We start from the raw sequence: 25,385 nt of genomic DNA, 5'->3' as shown, positions 1-25,385 counted from the left end.
CAATTTAGAAAAAATATATACTATATTTCACTCTTAAAACACTTTTTGTGCCTTTTGATGTAATGGAATGATATAAACATCAGGTGTTGATTGCAAATGTGTAACAATGCATGTAATTGATGTATGTTTGTCCAGTTATAGATGAAGAGAAAATCAAATCCATTGACAAACAATGAATATTTGCTTAGATACGTAATTGCCAGTTTTGAAAACAGAGAAGTGACAATATTATCTTCTTATCTGGGCCATATTTGGATAGACAATCAGTGTGGTGCTACAGGCATCATTAAGGTGGTCTCAACTATTTTCAATCTATACTAATAATTTTCATGAAGAGAAGAAATGTCTGTAGCCAAATTTGCTAATCAAAGAAAGATTGGTGGCCTAGCCATTGTGAAAAGCACACGCAGTGCTCACAAAGTGATATATGTACTGTAGATAGCTTAAGTGACTGGGCAAAAAGTTGAAAGATGGAATATACTATGGGAATATGTAAATGAGGTTATCTATTTTGGAAAGGTGTCTGGGGACCATGCTATATGAAACAGATAATGTCATTCTTCTGGTTCAGCAAGCAGGCTATTGGAATACTGTCCTTTATTGCAAGGTGTTTGCAGTATTAAAAAAAAGACACAGTTTTGACCTCCACATTTGAAGATATGCTTGCAGTGTAGAGAAATTTCACGAGATTGATTCTTAGGATATGGGGGATATGAAAAAACATTAAGAAGATTGCGCCTATATTAATTGAGTTACTTGGAACTAGGATGCAGTGTTTCAGAAGAAAGGATCAGCGATGGAATTAAGTATTTCTTCTCTCATGGGCCAGTTTAAAGGAAGACATTAACCAAAGCACCAGTAATTTGCAAGATTTCTCAAACTCAAATCTTTATTGCTATGTGTTTCCCCCCCAATCATCCAGGCAAAAAGAAAAAAAAAAGTAGATGAGATACAAAAAAAGAAAAAATAAAATACCCACCCACTAATGTTGTGAATGAAAAGATACACAACACTACCCTCCTCCATTGTGCGTGTCGTGGCTATTGCCACGTTGCACACATGAATAACGTAGCGATTGGTCAGTGTTCCTTTCAGCTCCCCCGTAACAAAAAAATTGTATATATATATAAAAAAATTAATGTCATTATTCCCAACTAGTATTCCTCAAATTTTAACCTTTCTTCCCCTCCCTCATATAATTAATAATATATTTATATATTCATCCGCCTAATAATCCAACAGGACTATTCCTTGATGCAGTCTTCATCTTCAATCCATCTCGCTCCCCTGGGTTTGTTCTTGTATCTGGTGAATATTCAAAGAATCTCGCACAAACCCCTCCGCTTTCCGGTAATCAGCAAAAAATCTTTTTTCTCCACCAGTCAAAAAAATCTTCAGTGTTGCAGGATAATGCAATATAAATTGATAACCGTGATCCCATAGGGCTTTTTTCACTGGATTATATTTCTTCATTCTCTTCAAAAGTTCATAACTTATGTCAGGGTAGAAAAAAATTTTCTTCCCTTCTGTCATCAGTGGCCCTTTTCTCTTCTTGGCAGCCTGAACAGCTGCCTGTAAAATCCTTTCTTTGTCTTGAAATCTTAAGAATTTTATTAAAATTGATCGTGGATATTGGCCATCTTGTGGTTTTGGTCTTAGAGCTCTATGTACCCGCTCAATTTCAATTGATCGATCTTCCTCTTTCATTTGCAAGGTTTTCTGGATCTATCTTTGAAAAAATTCTATTGGATTATCTCCCTCTATACCTTCTTTAAGACCAACAATTTTAATGTTATTACGTCTACTAAAATTTTCCAACACGTCCACTTTCTCCAAGAGTCGATTTCTTTCCGTGTTCCAGACGAGCACGTCATTTTCTGTTTTTTCCACTGTATCGTTAATATGCTCCATTGTTCTTTCCATCTTCTGAAGTTTCTTATCCATTTTATCCTGTCTTTTCATAGCTTTATCACAGCACATCTTCACGTCTCTAAGCCCTGTTCTTAATTTTCTTAGTTCAGCTGTTACTTGCAATAATGCCTCTCTTATATCTCCGTCGTCTCCTTTACTTCCGGTCTCTTCCAGTTCTTCCTCCTCCTCTTCATCTGTATTCTCTGCGATATCCAATTCTGACTCTGAGTCACTTTCAGTTGCAGTGGCCATCGGTTCTTGTAGTTTAAGTTGTGTTGATTTGCGCATGCTTACTTCTTTGCGTATGCGCATTTCCGGCATCTTCTTCTGAGAGACTGCTACCGCTGCCATTACTCCCTGTTCTTCTACGTCAGAGATAAAATGCGTCTCCTCTGAAGGAGATCCAACCTGAATCCGAGGCTCCATCGCTGCAGTAGGCCCTTTTTCCTTCCCATCTCGCAGCGACTTCACAACAACAGATATCTTCTGTTGCGGTTTACGAGGCATATCGTAGAGTAGTCTTACGAAGTTTATAAGTAGTTTTCGGAAAGTATTTATTAACTTTACTTTGTTTAAACGGTACTTTGCTGATTTTTTACGGGAGAGCTAGATTTACACGTCTCAATCCCACGTCATCACGTGACGCCCCCCTCAAACTCGAATCGTTGATCTATAATAGGATTCAGATTATTGTGGAGGTTTCTGCAGATAACACAAAGTGGGGTGTTTTATGTTTGATGAAACTCATAACACATTTTATTGAACTGCAAAACCTAAAACCTAAAGCTTGCTAAAAATCTTTTAGGAAATAACGTCATCACGTCAGACCAGCCTCTTAAAGCAAAACCACAACACAATGTTGGAGGTTGTGAATTATGTACATTTTTACCAATTACATGACTCTACACAGCCCCCCTCCCCCAGAATTCACTGAAACCAACATTGTGAGCCTGTCTGGCGCTCCAACAAGCCACGTGGCTCAGATCCTGTGTTCCATGGATGGAGGAACCACAGGTGCCTCTCCCTTGTCCAGAGGCGTGTTCACACACTCATGGTTATTTTGTGATGCCACGAGCATGGCAGCAAAATACTCCAAATCTGATGGGTCAGTTTAAGCTGATCTACCGAAATACATTCAGGTTTACCCCTCCTACCTATGATGGAAGTAACTTCTCCCCATTCCAAAACACAGAACGGGCCATCGTAAAGGGGCCTAAGGGGATGTTGGTGTTCATCATGGTAGAAAAAACAAATGAGGCAGAATGTAGCTCAACAGGAACCCAAGACTGTTGTATGTCATGATGGGAGTTAGGAATAGGTGAAAAGGAATTGAATTTACCGAGAGTGGAACACTGTTGAGAGGCTGACCAGACGGTCATGGTAGAAGAATGAAATCATCTGGCACTCGTAACGTCTCCCGTATACCAACTTAGCCATGGATAACTACAGTTCCTTTTTTGGAGCAATTCTGAGCCCCAGCAGAACCCATGGGAGCCAATCATGCCAACACTCATCGGTCAGGGAAGCCCTCAGAGTAGTCTTTAAGGAGTGGTGAAACTGCTCACATAGGCCATTGGACTGCGGGGGAGATGCCAGGGTGTGATGTATCCGAATGCTGAGGTTCTGGACCGTTGCAGCCCAGAGGTCTGAAATTAACTGGGGACTGCAGTCTGAGGTAATATCAGATGGAGTGTAAAACTGAGCAACCTAGGTGCTGATGAACACCAAAACCACGTCTGCGGCTGTCACTGAGGCACGGTCCACCATGGTAAGAATGTGTGTGAAACCATGGGGGATTGGGGGATGACCAACAACGTCAACATTGACATGGTCAAATCATCACTCAGGGACCTCAGAAGATGCCAACAGTGCCTGCACATGACGATTAATTTTTGCTCATTGACACTCTGCACAATTTGCAATTCAATCATGCACATTCTTTCTGAGGTTGTGCCAAATAAACTTCAGTGCAACCGGTTTCTGTGAAGCCTTCCAACCCGTATGGACGGAGTTGAAAACAGTCTGTCTCCAGTTTGTGGGAACGATGGGGCAAAGGCAACCGGTTGGGACGTTGCATAAGAAAGAAACCCCAGCTTCCCTGAACTTAATGTCAACCAACCGCAAGTGCATGACTGCTGTTCGGTAAGCCTGGATCTCTGGGTCAGTAATTTGGTCATCTGACATGCCGGCATAATCAACCCCTATGTGTACCGCTTTGAGAAGCAATTGTTCACACCATTATTTTTCCACATGATGCGTTGTATATCTTTTGTGAACTCGGATGTGTAGGCCTGGTGGATTTGCTACCTTGCAGAGCAAGGGTCTGATATTTTGTCTATCACATGCACAAGGAGTTTGTGGTCAATAAACACTGTGAAATTGCGACCTTCCAGAAGAAAATGAAAATGGTGGACAGTCAGATAGACACTGAGAAGCTCAAGGTCAAACATGCTCAAGTCAAGTCAAGTCAAGTCACTTTTTATTGTAATTTCGACCGTAACTGCTGGTACAGTACACGGTAGAAACAAGACAATCTTTTTCAGGACTGTGGTGCTACATGAACAATACAAAAACTACGCTGAACTACGTAAAACAACACAAAACTACACTAGACTACAGACGTACCCAGGACCGCATAAAGTGCACAAAACAGTGCAGGCATTACAATAAATAATAAACAAGACAATAGGCACAGTAGAGGGCAGTAGATTGGTGTCAGTCCAGGCTCTGGGTATTGAGGAGTCTGATGGCTTGGGGAAAGAAACTATTACATAGTCTGGTTGTGAGAGCCCGAATACTTCGGTGCCTTTTGCCAAGTGGCAGGAGGGAGAAGAGTTTGTGTGAGGGGTGCGTGAGGTTCTTCATAATGCTGTTTGCTTTTCGGATGCAGCGTGTGGCATAAATGTCTGTAATGGCGGGAAGAGAGACCCCGATGATCTTCTCAGCTGACCTCACTATCCGCTACAGGGTCTTGCGATCTGAGGGTGCAATTTCCAAACCAGGCAGTGATGCAGCTGCTCAGGATGCTCTCAATACAACCTCTTTAGAATGTGGGAGTTGGACTTTTCTCAGCTTTTGCAGAAAGTAGAGACGCTGCTGGGTTTTCTTTGCTATGGAGCTAGTGTTGAGGGACCAGGTGAGATTCTCTGCCAGGTGAACACCAAGAAATTTAGTGCTCTTAATGATCTCTACAGAGGAGTCGTCGATGTTCAGTGGAGAGTGGTCGTTCCATGTCCTCCTGAAGTCAACAACCATCTCTTTTGTTTTGTTCACATTCAGAGACAGGTTGCTGGCTCTGCACCAGTCCATTAGCCGCTGCACCTCCTCTCTGTGTGCTGACTCATCATTCTTGCTGATGAGACCCACCATGGTCGTGTCATTGGCGAACTTGATGATGTAGTTCGAGTTGTGTGTTGCAACAGAGTCGTGGGTCAGCAGAGTGAACAGCAGTGGACTGAGCACACAGCCCTGGGGGGCCCCCGTGCTCAGTGTGATGGTGTTGGAGATGCTGTTTCCAATCCGGACTGACTGAGGTCTCCCAGTCAGGAAGTCTAGGATCTAGTTACAAAGGGAGGTGTTCAGGCCCAGTAGGCTCAGCTTTCCGATCAGTTTCTGAGGAATGGTTGTGTTGAATGCTGAACTGAAGTCTGTGAACAGTAGCATACATTTCAGGGGAACAGAGCTTCTGAATGAGGAAGGTGACTGGCTGTGACACGCCTCCGACCAACTGTTCGTGCACGGCACCCACAGTATAGTCTGAGGTGTCAGTTGTTGCCATGAGAGTGTCGGAGAGCGGGTGTGCCTGTATGGTCGTGTTAGAAAGAGCTCATTTGGTATCATCAAGTACCCTGGTCATGTCTGCTGACCAGTCAAGCACTTGATAAGGGATATTAACTTCAAGCACACTCTACAGGGGGAGCATAAGTTCAGCAGCTCGCGGAATGAAGCAGTGATAGAAATTCACCATGCGTAAAAACTCCTGTCAGGGAGTTTAGAGGTGCAGGGAGGGGTGAGAAATCCATAGCAGTGGGTACTTTTGATAGGAGTTTCCCACCTTCTGTGGAAATGCGATGGCCGAGAAAGTCCATGATTAACAATCCAAATTGGCACTTAGCAGGGTTAATAATCAACCCCTGTTGGCTTAAGCACTCAAAGTGTGCGGAGATAAGATACATATTCAGATTTGGATGCACTGGTGACAAAGAAAACAAAAAGAAAACCTAAGTCTTTTAATACAGAGTCTATCAGCCGTTAGAAAGCTTGTGCTGCATTTTTCAGCCCAAAAGGCATGCACGGAAACTCAGAAAGGCCAAACAGTGTTATCATAGCTGTTGTTACGGATGTCCTCTTAGCACACAAGGCACCTGATAGTAACTTCTAACTAGATCCACTTCGGAAAAATTTGACTTTCCAGCTAAACATGCTAGAAAGTCTTGAATGTGTGGGACCGGGTAATGATCGAGGTGGTGGCCTCATTAAGGCATCAGTAATCACCACACAGGTGGCAACTGCCATTGGACTTGGGGACCATTCGGAGAGGTGAAGCCCAGGGACTATTTGACCAGAGTACAAAGTTGGCAAACTCAACCTTTGCGGTTGCCAGCTTTCCTGGGTCCAGTTTACTCATGCCGGCATTGTCTGGTGGGCCAGTTGTGGAAATGTGGTGCTCGACCCCATGTCTTGTGACTGTAGTGGAGAATGTGGGCTTGGTGAGGTTTGGGAATTCGCCCAGCAGTCGAGTAAACTCACATGCAGTGATATATGCGCTTGACAGAGTCACTGTGGGGAACTTACTGGGGGAGCAGGGTAACGACCCGAAGTCTTTGACATCCACCAGCTGGCTGTTCTTAAGATCAACTAACGTTCCTCGGGCAAACATTAAATCTGTACCGAGCAGAGGTTTAGCTACTTTAGCCAGGACAAGGTCCCATGTGTAACATCACCCACTGAAGCAGAGTGCCACCATCATGTCCTGCAGGTCTGAATCCTGTTGCCACTGGCAGCCTCCAGCGAGACTTTGTTGCTCTTTGCCTTCTCATCAATAGTCAGTGCTGGCAGTACACCCACTTGAGCACCCGTGTCACCCAAGAAGCGTCGCCCTGGAAGGGTGTCCGTAATGAATATTAGATGACCCTGGCTGCTGGAACCCACGTTGTTCACAGACCCCTGATGTCACGATATGCTGGCACTGTCGAAGCTGCAAGGTGGTTGGCACGTCCTAGCGTTTGTACGAAAACAAGCATTGGAAAAGCACAGGCCTGAAGTCGTCTGTCTCACAGCGCAGGGGCATCCTTAAGTTGCGATGTTGCTGACCGAGCTTATTCAGGTAGAGAAAGAAGTAGAAGTGATTTACCGCTGCCCGGCTGAATGTAGATTATCAGCCATTTTAGCATACTCCCTGTAATCCTTCTCGGGTGCATTAGAGAGAACGATCTGGACTGGATTAGGCTTTTGCTGCATTGACAGTTTTTTAAAAATAAAACAAGGATGGTGATGTCCGAGGAGAGACAGCTCTGAAGGCTTACCATCGCCAAGACCTGGTAAAGGGAGCAACTGTTTGGTGAGCTCAGATTTCGGCAGTCCAAAAGTCTGTAAAAGGTGAGTTTTCAGCAATCGGTATTTACCGTGCTCAGGCAGGTGGTTATGAAGACTCAGCACTTTCGCAACCATGGATTTGCCCGATGCTACCACGAAGTAAAATTTAGTTTTGTCGGTGGAGATTTTTCACAGAGTGAACTGGTCCTCAGCTTGTACAAACCAAGTGACGGCATTTTGCTCCCAAACCTCCAGCAGTTTCAAAGTGACTTCATTGGCCAACATGTTCAATAACTCTGGAATTGTCCTAGAGCATCAGGGTCACCAATGTAGGTTTTCACAAATAATACAAAGTGAGACTATTTATGTTTATTGAACCCATGATATGTTTTATTGAACTCCAAAACCTGGGCACAAAAGTGTGCTAAAAATCTCTTGTATAAATACATCAACATGTCAGACCAGCCTCTTAAAGTGAAACCTCAAATCAGTGTAGGTGGTTGTGAATTATGTACATTTCCACCAGTTATGTTACCTTACATATGAACGGTTTGTTCTACAGTTCAGGGCGTAATTACTCACATTACCATCATTGAAGAAGCAGATTCGGGCACTGTACTGGCATGTTTGCCTACCACTATTGTCTTCCTGATAGGCCGAAGGTATACTTCAGCCGTGTCTTACTTTGTTTCTGCAATATCCTGTTCGCTTCTACTCTTAACTTTATTTCTCCATACAATGTCCTGTGTACTTTCTTGGAAGGGAAACATTTTAGCTGCTTCTGAAGCCTTCCTGGAGTTAGAATCTAACTCATTATTATTCTCTATTCTTATCAGTTATAAACTATATACTTAAATTCCATTAGTTCTGTTGACTTAGCGGGCTAGTCTGTGGCCAGCTTTCACTGGTTCTGGTCCAAGGCTTACCTCATTCCCCAGTCCCAAATAAGAATGTGTCTCTGATTCCAAACAAGAGAAAATCTACAGATGCTGGAAATCCAAGCAACACACACAAAATGCTGGAGAAAATGCCAGGCAGCATCTATCGAAAAGAGTACAGTAGATATTTTTGGGCCAAGACCCTTCATCAGGACAGGAAAAGAAGGGGGCAGAAGCCAGAATAATAAGGTTGGGGGGGGTGCGGAATGTGTTATGCATTGTCCTTGTTCCAGCTAGCTGTTCTGAAGATATTTAATTTCTTTCTTTGCTCCAGATTGCAGCATCTGCAGTTTTATCTGTTTATCTACCAATTCAGTACTACGGTATTTCTTAAGTGCACTTTCCAAACTATTTATCTTCACATTGACTTTTAGGATAAATTAGAAGCCAAATTAAATGTGACAATATCGGAGAATTCCAAGTAAATCTTGGAGGTGGGGATTCGCCATCCAATTGACTCCTAATTATTAGCTTGTTTAGCTGAGGGTAGCACACCTTCATGTATTTAATACATTATATTAATTCTAAAATATCTGTAGACTGATCGAGACATATAGAATAGCACAGATAAAATGCTGGAGGAACTCAGGAGGTCAGGCAACATCTATGGAAAGGAATAAACAGTCGATGATTCAGGCACCTGGAGCATGCTTTCAAAATTAAATAGCGTGGCAAATGTTGAATGAATGTGATTCTTCCACTGTTTCAAGAGGCAGTCGTGCCCAGTAGATTAATTACCTCAGAATTGTTCTATGCCCAGAGGGAAGAGGATGTGAATGCGAGTGAGGAACGTAGGAGGATCCAAGCTTGCTCAACAGGTCTGAGGTTGTTGTTCTGTATGAGGATGAGAGTGGGGGCTATAAGAAGAATGAGCAACCGTACTATATTCCCATGGAACACGAAGCCATTCAAGAGGGGAAGGGAGAAAACAGAAGTGTAGTTGTGGTTGGAGATAGTATAGTTAGGGACGAGACATGATTCCCTGTTGTCCAGAGGACTGAAAAATTGCAAATGTAACTCCACTCCTTAGGAAATTATAGGCTAGTTACACTGACTTCAGTGGTTGGCAAGATGCAAGAGTCCATTCCTGAGGATAAGAGTTTGGGGTACTTGGAGGCAAATGATAATATAGGCTGAAGTCTACATGACAGATTTGTTGGAATTCTTTGAGGAAGTAATAAGCAGGATAGATGAGGGATAATCACTGGATGTTGCGAACTTGGATTTTCAGAAGGCCTTTGGCAAGGTGCTGCCCATGAGGCTGCAAAACAATAGAAAAGCCTAAGGTATTACAAGAAAATGTGGACAGAAGATTGGTTGATGGTAAGAGGGAAAGAGTGGGAATAAAGGGGGCCTTTTCTGGATGGCTGCCAGTGACTAGTGTTGGGACCACTTCTTTTCATTTTATATGTCTGTCACATCTCGCTATCAGGTATGGGTAAGTGTGCTCGATGATGGTCACCATTTTGAAAAAAAAACAGATGGAAAGCTATAACAGCATATTGGTGCAGGGGGTCTTATTTAGTGCTAGGTGAAAGAAATGCAATAGCTGCCCAAAAGTTGTGAAGAAAAAAAGTATTTAAAAATAGACAAATGAAAACAAACATGTGTGTACAAAATTTACAGACGTTTTCTCCATGACACACTTTGTCTTTAACTTTCCATTATAACTATTCACCAACCGCCAGATCCACCCTCCACACCAGTGGTGAAGCCTGCATCAGGTGTCGGGCACCTGCTCCCACTTACCCAGGCATTATTTTAGGACACCCCAAACTGTCCCTCAGGTCTTTTGTCTACAAACGGATATAACAGTGTAGGTGAAAACAAATGAAACTGTTTGGAATCCCTGTATCTAGAATCTTTATTTTTATGAGTTATAAACCAGTAGAGCATGTTAACTGAAGGGATTGTTTTGATTAGCCAAGCTGGTCTTACTGATGGGGTGTGTAAATGGTGAATTCCCAAGAACTGCAGAACGGGAGACCGAAGTGTGTGAACTACTGAGGAAACTGGACCAAGGACAGAACGAGGAGGAGTGACTAACCGGGCAAAGGGGCAAGGTTAGTGGGAGAATTGGCATTGCCAACCTGTTCTGTCACAATGTCAATGATTTGGATGATCGAATTGATAACTTTAATGGCCAAGATAATAGAAAGATGGTGTAAAGGCAGATGGTGTTGTGGAAGCAGGGCGCCTGTGGAAGGATTTGGACAGGTTAGTGGAATGGGCAATGAAATGACAGATGATATGCCGTGTGGGGAAGTCTTTGGTCATGCACTTTGGTAGAAGGAATAAAGGCATAGTCTTTTTTCTGAATGGGGAGAAAATTCCAAAATCAGAGGTGCAAAGGGACTTGGGAATTCCAGTACAGGATTCCCTGAAGATTAACTTGTGGGTTCAGTCAATAGTAAAAAAGGTAAATGCAATTTTAACATTCATTTCAAGGGAACCAGGATATAAAGTAAGGATCTAATGCTGAGGCATTAATAAGCATTGGTCAGACCGCACTCAGATTATTGTGAACAGTTTTGTGCCCCTTATCTGAGAAATGATGTGCTGGAATTGCAGAGAGTCTGAGGGGGTTCAGGAGAGTGATCCTGAGAATGAAAGGGTTAACGTATGAGGAGTGTTTGATCGCTCTGAGCCTGTATTCGCTGGAGCTTAGGATGAGGGGAGATCTCATTGAAACCTACTGAATATTGGAATGCCTAGATACAGCGGACATGGAGATGATGATGTTAGTAGCGGGGGAGTCTAGGCTCAATGTGCACATCTTCAGAATAGATGCGCATCACTTTAAAACAGAGATATGGAGGAATTTCTTGATCCAGAGGGTGGTGAATCTGTGAAATTCATTGCTACAGGTAGCTGTGGGGGCCAAGTCATTGGGTATAATTAAAGAGGAGGTAGAGAGATTCCTGATTAGTAAGGGCTTCAAAGGTTATGGGGAGAAAACAGGAGAATGGGGTTGCAAGGGATAGTAAATCAGTAATGATTGAATGTGCAGAATGGCCTAATTCTGCATATAAGTATATAGACAAAAAGTCCTTTTTTAAATTCATCAGTCCACAAGACGTGTTTCCAAAATGCGTCAGGCTTGTTTAGATGTTCCTCTGAAACTTTTGAATAGAACTTTTTGGCCACAATGAGCAAAGGTAAGTTTGGAGAAAAAAGGGTGCAGAGTTTCATTAAAAGAATCCCTCTCCAACTGTTAAGCAGGAGGTGGATCGATCATGCTTTGGGCTTGTGTTGCAGCCAGTGGCATGGGGAACATTTCACTGGTAGAGGGAAGAATGAATTCAATTAAATACCAGCAAATTCTGGAAGCAAACATCACACCGTCTGTAAAAAAGCTGAAGATGAAGAGGATGCTTTTACAACAGGATAATGATCCTAAGCACACCTCAAAATCTACAATGGACTACCTCAAAAGGCGCAAGCTGATGGTTTTGCCATGGCTCTCACAGTCCCCCGACATAAACATCATTGAGAATCTGTGGCTAGACCTCAAAAGAGCAGTGCATGCAAGATGGCCCAAGAATCTCACAGAACTAGAAACCTTTTGCAAGGAAGAATGGGCGAAAATCCCCCAAACAAGAATTGAAAGACTCTTAGCTAGCTACAAAAAGTGTTTACAAGCTGTGATACGTGCCAAAGGGGGTGTTACTAAGTACTGCCATGCAGGGTGCCCAAACTTTTGCTTCGGGCCCTCTTCCTGTTTTGTTATTTTGAAATTGTAAAAGATGGAAATAAAAAAGTTTTCTTGCTTAAAAATTAAAGAAATGTGTCATCTTTAACTTTATGCCTTTTGGAAATCAGGTCATCTTTTACTGGCTTAGCTATTCATAGTAACAGAAATTTTGACCGGGGTGCCCAAACTTTTGCATGCACTGTACATATGATAAAATTATATAACTGTTAAAAGTACCTCTCTGTAGCAGTGTCAGATCAGAAATATCTTGATTATTTCTAAACATGAGAAATTTTGCAGCTGCTGGAAATCCAAAACGACACACACAAAATGCTGGAGGAATTCGACAGGTCAGACAGCATCTATGGGCCTCCCACCTTTTAATTCTAAAGTTTGTTGCAAATCATTATCATTGGAGAAAGGTTTTGTGGTGAGGAGTTGTGAGGACTTGAAAAGAAAGAATGACTTAAATTTAAGGGCACATGGAGAACTGTATAGCCAGTGGCATACTTTTTGAAGCGTGATTCCTGTGGTCTTGTCTGAAAGGTGGTTGTCTGTTTGTGTAAATTATGTAACAGTGATAACACCTCTGTTGCCTGAATCAAAGGTGGTGACAATTCGGCATATAGAAGGGAGATTGAAAAAATGGTGGAACGATGCCATAGCAACAACCTTTCACTCAATGTCAGCAAAATCAAAGAGCTGATTATTGACTGGAGGTGGAAGAGGCCGAAGATCCATGAGCCAGTCCTCATTGAGGGATCAGAGGTGGAGAGGATCAGTAACTTTAAATTCCTTCGCATTACCATACTTGTCTTGGAACCAGCAAGAATGTGCCGCCACAAAGGAGGTATGACAGTGCTTCTACCTTCGTAGAAGTTTGTGCACATTTGGCACATTCTCTAAAGCATTGACAAACTTCAATGGTGCATGTGGAGAATACGCTGACTGTTTGCATCATGGCCTGGTATTGAAACACCAAAGCCCATAAATGAAAGAGTCTGCAAAATGTGGTTCGTCACAGACAAAACCCTCCCCATATGAGGAGCGCTGCCACAAGTAAGCAGCATCCTTCAGCAAGGACCCTATATCATCCAAGTCATGCCCTCTTCTCGCTAATACAGGAGGTATGGGGCAAGGGGTATGGGAGCCCTAGGTCCCACACCAACAGGTTCAGGAATATTTGGGCCCCACAACTGCCAGGCTCCTGAAGCAAGGTGGATAATTTCACTCGCCTCAGTGCCTCCACAACCTATAGACTCATCTTCATCGACTTGACAACTCAAAGTTCAAAGTCAATTTATTATCAAAGTACATATATGTCACCATATACAATCCTGAGGTTCATGTTCTTGTGGGCATACTGAATAAATCCAATAACCATAATAGAATCGATGAAAGACCACACCTACAGGGCAAACAATCAGTGTGCAAAAGACTACAAACTGTGCAAATACATAAAGAAAGCAAAAAAGAAATAATAATAACAAATAAATAAACAAATACTAAGAATATGAGATGACAAGTCCTTGAAAATGAGTTCATAGGTTTTCAGAACAGTTCAGTGATGGGGCAAATGAAGTCATTCCCTCTGGTTCAAGAGCCTGATGGTTGAGGGGTAATAACTGTTCCTAAATCTTCTGGTGAGTCATGAGGCTCCCGTACCACCTTCCTGATGGCAGCAGTGAGAAGAGATCATGTCCTAGGCGGTGAGGGTCCATGATCGTGGATGCTGCTTTCCTGCATCAGTGCTTCATGTAGATGGACTCAATGGTGGGAAGGGCTTTACCCATGATAGACTGGGTCATATCCACAACTTTTTGTAGGATTTTCCGTTCAAAGATATTGGTGTTTCCAAACCAGGCTGTGATGCAGCCAGTCAATATACTCTCCACCACATATCTATAGATGTTTGCCAAAGTTTTAGAAGTCATGCTGAGACTTCTCAAACTCCTGAGGAAGTAGAGACACTCATGCTCTCATTATTCTTTGTTGACTTTATTAAAATATTATTTGCACAATTTGCAATTTTCCACACTGGAAGTTTCTTAATCTTAGCAATGTATAGTTTTTCGTATATTCTATTGTACTTCTTTATTTTCCCGTAAATACTGCAAGAAAAAGAATCTCAAGGTACAATGTTGTGACAAATATGTTATATGTTATAATTATGTGGTTTTGTCAGTTTTTTCAGTCTTGGTCTGTCCTGTGTTTTGTGATATCACACCGGAGGAAATATTGTATCATTTCTTAATGCATGCATTACTAAATGACAATAAAAGAGGACTATGTGTCTTCATAATCTAACAAAATATGTACTTCGAGCTTTGAACATTTTAGAAGCAGCTTCTTTCCCTCCGCCCTCAGATTTCTGAATGGACCATGAAACAACCCAAGAACACTACCTTCACTAACTTATTACGTTCAAATAGAGGTAGCATTACTACAACACTTGGAAAGTTTACTTGTTCAGAATCAGAATCAGAATCAGGTTTATTATCACCGGCATGTGACGTGAAATTTGTTAACTTAGCAGCAGCAGTTCAATGCAATACATAACATAGAAGAGAAAACAAAATAATAAATAAAATAAAAATAAAAATAATAATAAATAAATAAGTAAATCAATTACAGTATATGTGTATTGAATAGATTTTAAAAACATGCAAAAAAAAAACAGAAATACCGTATATTTAAAAAAGTAAGGTAGTGTCCAAGGGTTCAATGTCCATTTAGGAATTGGATGGCAGAGGTGAAGAAGCTGTTCTCGAATCGCTGAGTGTGTGCCTTCAGGCTTCTGTACCTCCTACCTGATGGTAACAGTGAGAAAAGGGCATGCCCTGAGTGTTGGAGGTCCTTAATAATGGACGCTGCCTTTCTGAGACACCACTCCTTGAAGATGTCCTGGGTACTTCGTAGACTAGTACCCAAGATGGAGCTGACTAGATTTACTACCCTCTGCAGCTTCTTTCGGTCCTGTGCAGTAGCCTTCCCCATACCAGAAAGTGATGCAGCCTGTCAGAATGCTCTCCATGGTACATCTATAGACATTTTTGAGTGTATTTGTTGACATGCCAAATCTCTTTAAACTCCTAATGAAGTATAGTCACTGTCTTGCCTTCTTTATAACTACAATGATATGTTGGGACCGAGTTAGAGATCTTGACACCCAGGAAGTTGAAGCTGCTCACTTTCTCCACTTCTGATCCCTCTATGAGGATTGGTATGTGTTCCTTCGTCTTACCTTTCCTGAGGTCCATAATCAGCACTTTCATCTTCCTGACGTTGAGTGCCAGGTTGTTGCTGCTGCACCATCCACTAGTTGGCATATCTCACTCCTGTACACCCTCTTGTCACCACCTGAAATGTTGTATTGTCAGCAAACTTATAGACGGTATTTGAGCTATGCCTAGCCACACAGTCATGTGTATATAGAGAGTAGGGCAGTGGGCTAAGCACACACCCTTGTGGTGCGTCAGTGTTAATTGTCAGTGAGGAGGATATGTTATCACCAATCCATACAGATTGTGATCTTCCAGTTAGGAAGTCGAGGATCCAGTTGCAGAGGGAGGTACAGAGGCCCAGGCTCTGCAGTTTCTCAATCAGGATTGTGGGAATGATGGTATTAACTGCTGAGCTATAGTCGATGAACAGCATCCTGACATGGGTCTTGTGTTGTCCATGTAGTCTAAAGAGAGGTAAAGAGAAAACTTCAATATAAGCAATGGTTCTTACCTTCTTGAGTAAAAAAAACCCTGAAAATTCCAAAGTGAAAAAAAAACTTTGCAGGCTATATCACACATCATCCTATTGGACTAGAATCCAACGTTTAATATCACTGGCATATATCGTGGAATTTGTTGTTTTTGCACAGCAATACATAATAATAGAGAAAAAACACAAATTATAGTAAATATATATACAGTAAAATTAAATAAGTAGTGCAAAAATAAAAAAAAGTAGTGAGGTTTTGTTCATTGGTTCAATGTTCATTCAGAAATCCAATGGCAGAGGGAAGAAGTTGTTCCTGGATCATTGAGTGTGTGCCATCAGATTTCAACATCTCCTTCCTGATGGTAGCAATGAAAACAGGGCATGTCCTGGGTGATGAAGCTTCTTAATGATGGATGCCACCTTTTTGAGGCATTGCTGCTTGAAGGTGCCCTGGATACCATGGAGTTTCGTGTTCCATGTTGAATCATCAACAGGCTACTCCATTGATCTTCAACAACCTGCTCTGTAGAAGCAAGCTGTCAGACAATAAGCCTGAATTTGTCTCCACAGAGGAGGAAAAAGAATGTATAATAGAATATGTGAGTATTCAGCTATAGTAGGCATATAGTCTCATGTAGAATAGTAATTCATAAAAGATCAATGGTTACAAAACTGAATAATTTAGAGCATGGAAACAAAATTGCTAGAATTCAAATAATGAACCATTGTAGGCTAAATAAATTCCCTCTACAGTTGGAGAATTACAACTCGTGAGGCAGTTATTCACTAACAGTTAAATGGTATTTATTTAAACTTCACTAAGCAGTCATTAAATAAATCTGTCCATCACTGACTCTGAATGGAGCATTTTTCTTCGTCATAACAAGTGGAAGAAAAGATCAAAAGATAATGAGCAAATTTTTTTTGCAAGAAATGCACCTGCAAAAAATGACCTGACAATACCTGATAGATGAAAAGGTAAATGTGTTCAATTATCAATAATATCTTCAACCCCTCCTCGGATATAACATACCTTTCAGTTCTGGTTCAGCAGGTAGTAATTAAGTAATTTTCAAATATATGACAATGAAAGGCAGATTTCTAGACTGAAACTCTCTGGTGGAATGCTTTTAGACACAAGGAATAGTTGTTTTGACTTTGGGAAATGGTATAAAATAAATTAGACAAGAGTCATTGAAAATTAAGATCATGAGAGATCTATAATTTGGAATTGATCCAATATGACCTCATATACAGTATAACTCAAAGTCAGAATTACTTCATGGAATGTAAACTTCACGTGGATTTTTTAAAATATTGAAGTACAGCTGCAAGGTTTCTTGATCCCAGTATAAATATTAAAGTCTAGAATACGTCACAGCTGGAACATCTGCCATTAGGTGACAGGTTGGTTTGAAGGCCACAAATTCTTGTATAATGTAATGTTAATTTGTGCAGGAATATTTGCCTATTTCTAAAATACATAGTCACCTATTGATCTTGGACAAGGATGGTTCCATTAGAAAGCTAAATGTGTGGCAGATATTTTAGCACTGTATATATTGATACAAAACATTCTTTGGATTATGATTTTTGGCTTTATAGATATGAAAGTGATGATATATTAAACCTCAAGTAATCCCTTATCTATCATGGGACGTTATTACAAAGTTAGAACAATTTAAATTCCCTGTTCTCATTCATTTATGTTGATGCCTTTGAGCTAAAACTGATCCTGTCTCCTGCTTCAATATGTAGAATCACTAAGCTTTAATCCTCTGCTATTGTTGCGTCTGCCCCATACGTTAAAGCAGGGCAATAGATTCATTGTGTCACAGCCGTTTCCATAAGATGGAGTTGGAATTTCATATAAGTCTTTGTTGTAAGACTAAACTGTGGAACTGTATTGGGATTTGTTTATTGTTGTTACATGTACCGAGCTATAGTTAAAAGCTTGTCTTGCATACTGTTCTTACAAGTCAATCATTACATAGTGCTTTGAAGTGATACATGGTATTACTACATAATACGGAATAAAGTGTAACATCTACAGAGTAAGTGCAGTGCAGGTAGGCAATAAAATGTAAGATCAAAATGAGGTAGGTTGTGAGGTCAAGAATCAATTTTATCTTACTGGAGAACCATTCAATAGTCTTATAACAGTAGAGCAGAGTAATCCATGAGCCTGCTGGTATGTGTTTTCAGGTTTTTATACCTTCTGACTGATGGGAGAGGGAAGAAGAGAGATTGCCCGGGGTGGGTGGGGTCTTTAATGTGCTGGCTGTTTCACTCAGGCAAAGAGAAGTGTAGGCAAAGCCCATGGAGAGATGGCATGTTTCTGTGATGTGATGAACTGTGTACACACTCTGCAGTTTCTTGTAGCTGGGGGCAGCTCAATTTCTATACCAAGCCGTGATGTATTTAGATAGGATGCTGTCTATGGTGCATTGATAAAAATTGGTAAGGGGTTGACAGACATGCTAAATTTCGGCCTCTTGAGGTGTTGGTGAGCTTTCCTGGCCATGCTGGGGATACCATATTTTCTCTCCATAACCTTCATATCTGCTAGAGAAAAAAAATCTGAGCCAGAATAAATAAAACCAGAAAACGCAGGAAGTACTCAGCAAGTCAGTCAGGTTCTGTAGAGAACTTGAAACAGTTAAAGTTTCACATTAATTTTCTTTCACATTAGGAATGATGATCGACCTGAAATGCTAACTCCATTTTCCTTTCATCAGTTGCTGCCTGACTGGTTGTGTAAGTAGATTAACCATTCATATTAAAATGTAGTTCTAAAGTCCACCATCTATGAATTCAATGAACCTCGTGGTCTCTTCATTTACTGAGAGTTGAATCTACAGCTCAATGTAAAAGTTCAAAGTAAATTTATTATCAAAGTACATGCATGTCACCATATACTACCTTGAGATTCATTTTCTTGCAGGTATTTACAGTAGAGCAATGGAATCATTGAAAAAATACGCACAAAGACTGACAATCAACCAATGTGCAAAGGAAACAATCTGTGCAAACACAAAAAAAAAAGTAAGTAAATAAATAAATAATACTAAATACTTGAGTTGTAGAGTTGTAGAAGGCTTTCCATTCTTGGACATTCGTGTTTCCTTACTAGACTATGATGCAACCAGTCAGGATACTCTCTACTGTGCATCTATAGAAGTTTGTCAGAGTTTCGGATCACATAACAAATCGGTGCAAACTTCCAAGAAAGTAGAAGTGTTGTTGTGCCTTCTTTCTGATGGCACTTATGTGCTGGTCCCAGAACAGACCCTCTGATAGGATAATGCCAAGGAGTTTAAAACTATTGACCCTCTCCAATTCAAAACCCCGAATGAGGACTGGCTCATGGGCTTCCTTTTTTTTTCTCCTGTAGTCAATAATCAGCTGTTTGGCTTTGCTGATGTTGAATGAGAGGTTGTTATGGCACCATTTAGCCAGATTTTCAACCTCTCTTCTATGTGTTGATTCGTCTCCACCTTCAAATCGGCCAATTCCAGTGGTGTCATCAGCAACTTAAATATAGCATTAGAACTGTACTGAGCTTCACAATTATAGGTATAAAGGGAATAGAGCAGGGGCTAAGCACACCACCTTGACAGGCATCTGTGCTGTTGGTGATTGTGGAGCAGATACCGTGCCAATTGGGTCTGAAAATGAGGACATCAAGGACCCAATTGAACAAGGTGGTATTGAGGTCTAGGTCTGGAGCTTATTGATAATTTCAAGGGGGTGATAGTGTAAAATGTTGAGCTGTAGTCAATGAAAGGCAACCTGATGTATGCACCTTCACTGTCCAGATGCTCCAAAGCAGAGTAGGGAGCCGATGCAATGGTATCTGCTATTGACCTGCTGTGAAGGTAGGCTGTTTGGAGCACGTCCATATCACTCCTCAGGCAGGAGTTCATACGCTTCATGACCAACCTTTCAATGCACTTCATCACAGTGGATGTAAGTACAATTGGACCACAGTTATTGAGACCTGTTACCATCTACTTCTTGGCACTGGTATTATTGAAGCCTGCTTGAAGCAGATGCTTACTTCAGATTGCCAAAACATGAGGTTAAAGATATCACTAAACACTCTAGCCAGTTGAGTAGTTCGTCTTCAGTACTCAGCCAGCTATGTTTTAATTTTGAATGACTCACTCCCCAAGCTCTTTTCCCACTCTTACTGGTCAACTCAGGGTCTCTTCCTTTACTCATCCTTTTTCTCCTTCCCCCTCATTCCCTCATTACCAAAACTCATCACTTTTCCTGCCTGTCATCTACCCATCATTCTCCTACCCACCTCCCTGGATTTCTTCTTCTTTCCTATATACTGCCTGACTGACTGAGCTGTTCCAGCAGTTTATTTAATTGCTGATTATTCCAGTGGATCACATTCCCAGGTTGACTCCGATACACGTAGTCATTGCACATTCTATTCCACAATTGTTGCCTCAACATTCTTGCCTGCTTCACTTTGAATGCATTGTATTGTATGCTCTGTGGTCAACTTACTCGGTACACCTGTATATCTGCTCATTAATGCAAATATTTAATCAGCAAATCATGTGGCAGCAACTCAATGCATAATAACATGCAGACAATTAAGACAGGTACTGGGAGTTCATCAAAAGAGGAGGAACGTAAACAATTACAAAAGTGAATTACCATTAAAAAGGTTTTAAATAAACTCAAATGAAACCAAAGGTGAATCCAAATGCAAATATTTCAGTCTTCCCAAAGGCAGTGATGACCAAAAATTGTTTATGAGGATCCAATTGCAGTACTGAGTCTTTGCTCAAACAATTTTTATGGTAGAGCACAGAATTCTTCTGTTTGATAACTAAATTATTAATAGTTTTGAAAGAGGTGTAAGAAAACTTCTATACTGCCACTGTATGGTAGCCTTCAGTGCAGTTGTGCAGCATTACTGGCAGTAGATTAGAGACAAATATTATCCACAGGGCTTGAAATCTAATGTACAGTGTATCAAGAAAGCACAACTTAACTAAATTGAAGTACAGATGGGCAGTGAAATTTAGTTATGTATTTCCTTTTCATATTTGGTGGGTAAGCAGATGAAGTCCTGACCTCACTGATCAATATTTTGGTCATAACATTGGGCCAATAATGCCAATAATGACTGAAAAATATACCAAGACTCAAGGCATATTGAAGAGCTTGATAGTATCTTCAAACTATTGGAGGGTGAAGGCTGGTTGCAAGAATCATTGTAATATCGGTTGATTGCTGGTTTATGCAAAAAAGCGTATTGTTGACCTGGCTTAACAGACCTAGTGATCATTACACAAATGTTTATTCTTTGTGGTTGATGGGACATGGTACCCTCCATTGGTTGGTAACTTCGCTTTAATGTCTTTGGTATTTCTCCTTCTAATTTGTGCTACTTCAACTAAGAAGTTAGTAATTGGGAGACTTTCAAAGCAGTTTCTATAATTAATTCTAAGTTGTCCTACTAACTGGCCAGGGACTCTGGGACATGTAATTATATTGCTCAGTGAACTGGACTGAATATTTCTACTGCAATAGTCACTTTCATATCTGAACTTTTTGTTGCAGTTTCCTCTCTGAGCTTTAATTACATTGAGCTTTCTAAAACATTTGCGAATGTTTTCTTGTCTGAAAAGAAACATTTTGAATGTGATTCATCATGCAAGGAGACTGATAAAAGGTAACGTTGTCAAGAAATTATGTAAAAACAGAAAGCCAATAAAATAACCAAAAGAAAAGATTTTAAGATACTAAAAATATCATTAGAATTAAAGTGAAAAATAACTTTAAGAACTCACATGGATAGAGTCTCTTTAATCCAGAAAGGCGGGTTTGAGTATGTAATGGATCCTGCTGTAAATATTGGAAAGCCACATGTGGTTCTGAATACTTATATTAAGAACTGATCTAGACATTAAACTGTTGCATCAATGCTATGCAGTACTAGGGCCAAAAGGAAAATCACAGGCCATTGAATCTGTCAGCCCCTATCAGCACAAATCACATTGGCAATAACAATCACCCCTGCCCAGAAGAGTATAATGCTGTCTCAAAGGCTAATAGTATCATTTTCATTTTGTGTATTAATTAAGCCATAAATTAATGTAACCAATATTATTAACAAATGAGCATTGGTCTGTTATCACAATATTCTTCATCTTCTGAAGAGAAAAGTGAATGTGTTGGCTATCCCAGCTGACCTCCAGTGAACTATGTACTGTAGTTTGAGGTTAATTATTAAATCTGGGAATGTTTTACTCTACACACCATGTAGAACTGTCCTGTGATCTTTGAAGACTTATGGGAACCATTTGTCGGGACACAGCCTAAATTGTGCCATGAATTAGATGAGCACTATCTTTGTTGCTGTGACTCTGAGCAATCTAGGCAAGAAGGTTTTGCAAACTGGAAGAGGGGACATTTCCTTTATTTGTTAAATCGTGCTGTCAAACAAAAATAAGTATTTCCATCTCTGAATTTTGGGTGTGTTTCTTGGATTTGGGCAGCTAATTGTGGGTAAATTTGGATTGTTTTGTTCTGCAGATTGCTTACAGGTACATAGGTATCCACCTGAAATAATCTTTTATTTGTCCCTTAGCTTGGCGAAAATGCTCTAACTTCAAGACAGAGCAGAGCCATGAGAGATAGGAACAGAGTGTCAGTACAAGCTGTACATGATTATGTCAATGATTCTTTAAATTTTTTTTGAGAGAAATCAAATTAGTCCTCTACACCGTAAAGGAAGCTGGTGTTCAATGCAGCGTTCTCTATTTTTGGAACAGAGAGGACATTGACAATGGATTAACAATTTTATGATGGACCAAAAGTAGAGGGCAGTTGTGTATTGTTCCTCAGACTGGAAGAAAATATGTAGTTGATATCCTAGGAATATCAGTGTAATAAATATGGAAAATAACTTTTAAGAGCTCAACATTAATCCATAAAAGTGCATTTGAACATGTAACATATGTAGTACTCAGTATCTTTTGGATCAGTTGTTCTTCTATATGGAGATTTATGATCTAAGCTGGAGTACACAGGTAAACTTCTAAAGTCTGAAAATTCTATAAAACTCAGAAATGTATCAGAAGCAGATAGTAACAGACTTCAAGAAGACATAAACTAGCAAAATGGGTGGATGAGGAAACAATGCAGAAAGACAATATTATTTAAATGGAACAAAACACTAGAGTGGATGGACAAGTCTTGAAAGGTTACAGAAGACATTGAGGAGGCTGCTTCCAAAGTAGGTGGGATCCTTGGCTTATTTAATAGCATAATTATAATCCAAAACCAAGGAAGTTACAGCAGACCAGTCAAAACATTGGATAGGCCCCAGATGGATTATATTCAGCTCTGTAACCTACAATTGAGGAAGGTTGTCAAAGTCTTGGAGAGGGTGTTGAAGTAATTTACTAGAAGTGTTGCAGGCAGAAGACTTTAATTTTGTGGAGACACTGGAGAAGATGTAGATGTAGTCCTGACAGAAGTAGAAGTCAAGAGAAGAATTGAACGAAGTGATTAAATTTATGATTGGTTTTGATAAAGTGAAAGATTTCCACAGATAACAGAATTGGTAACCAAATTAATTGATAAATTCCAAAAAAAAAGGATGGCAAAGTCTTCTCCTGAGATGTTTTGCTTATTGATTGCAAAATCCAGAAACAATTAAATTCTGAATCTGTTGAAGAGTTAGTGTGAATTCAAGAGGTGTCAGTTGGAATTTTGCTGCATTAGCAGCTACCTATTTGAATGTTACAGAATTGCTTTAAAGTTTACTGGGATGGCTTGGAAATACATAAAATACATAAAGTAATCCACTAGATTGTTACAATATTAAAGTACTTTTACCATATTATAGAATAAAAAATTATAATTTGGATTCTACTTTTAACAAAAATAGAAACGATGACTGCTGTGTAAAAGATTGTGTTCCCCAGTCTAGGAGGCTACTCTTGCAGACACTTGCTTTAGATTTGATGGTGGTTATTGTTCCCGTGGGCCACTGACGTTTATAGATAGTTATCTGGATCAGCGTTTAACCCATCATAACCATTTGTCATGAAGGAGGAGAACCTGGTGGAGGATCCTACACTGTGATTCTCCATCAGCATCAGCACATTATTCATGCACATTATACTCTTTGGATAGTTCAGATCAGAAAATCCAAGTGCAATCGTGATCTAGAATCTCAAAGATCATGACATGAGTGTGAAGATATTAATCATTCCTTTAACTGGTAATTGTGCTATGATTCTATTCTCTTTGTTAGACTGAGTCATACAGCACAGAACAGATCTTGCTGCCCACTGAATCCATGTCAACCAACAAGCATTCATCTACACTAATCCCATATTTCCATTACCTCCTGCTTAGTAATGAAACAAACAGAAACTTTTCAGAACTGTGCCTATATTTTTTAAACCCTAGACCATGGCCTACATATTATTTTGTGATATTTCTATTCAAATACACAATGGTATAGACACATAGCTATGTACTATACTTTCTTGTTGGTACTAGTTTACCTCCTAACCCCTCCCCTCCAATATGGAGAACAGGAGCCAATTTCGTATCAGCCAGAAGTGTGTTTCCTTTTGTATGTGAAGAGAAGCTAGATGGAACATTTTTTAAGAAATTGATTAAAGGATGTAAAATAAGTTTAGACTATGACATTAAAGAAGACTAAGAGTTAAATGGATGTGTTTCTTGAGACAAGTGTTGCTGCATTGGATGTATTCATGAATTTTTGTCCAAAAAATATAGTTGATATCGACAGCAAACATTGATTTGGACTTGCGCATAACATTGTTTTAATATATTTGAATAATTGAGCAATCTAATAGATTGATTTTTTTTTCTTTTCCATTGTCATTAAAATGTAATTGTTGGTGTATTTTGTGGTTGGTAGGCAGTTATGGTTCTTTAAGGTTGTCATAGCCATCAGAGGGGCTTCAACCAGTTGCAATTTTATTAAATGGAGATGCATTCATTCCCAACCTAGTATAGTCTAGTTGTGTATATTTCCAAAATTGGTGTTCTGACTCATGGCTGATTGCTGAACGTAACTGCACATGTTCACTAACTCCATGCACAAACTTTGCATAAATTTGCATTAAGTACCCAATTATTTGTAGACAACAGTTTATTGATAAAATTGTATTATATATCATACATTCACATTATGCAATGCAACAGAATTTCTAGGCCTGGAATTCAATATCTCAATCAATATGCTAATCTCTAAATTGTATATTTAGTTTTGTGCTTATACATTTCCACTTCAGTCTGATAAGTTATATCTCATCCATCCTTCTATTCCTTTCAATTAAGGTAAAAGTAGTTAATTGAAAATGGTGTAAAATAAGAATTAGAAACTGTGTTTGCTTTGTCAATTACTGTCTTGCTTTTTTACCCTGTAAGTGCTGAAACAACTTTCCCATTAGGAAATAAATTTAGATGTTATATTTCTCTCTGTAGAGAGTACTTAAAATGCCTTTAATATGAATAATCACAGTGCTGTTTATTCAACATAAATTAAATAAATCAATGTAATCTTTTCCACATGCACTATT

This window comes from Mobula hypostoma, chromosome 16, assembly GCF_963921235.1.
Source record: "Mobula hypostoma chromosome 16, sMobHyp1.1, whole genome shotgun sequence".
Classification (NCBI taxonomy): Eukaryota; Metazoa; Chordata; class Chondrichthyes; order Myliobatiformes; family Myliobatidae; genus Mobula; species Mobula hypostoma.
This window is presented reverse-complemented; position numbering follows the sequence as displayed.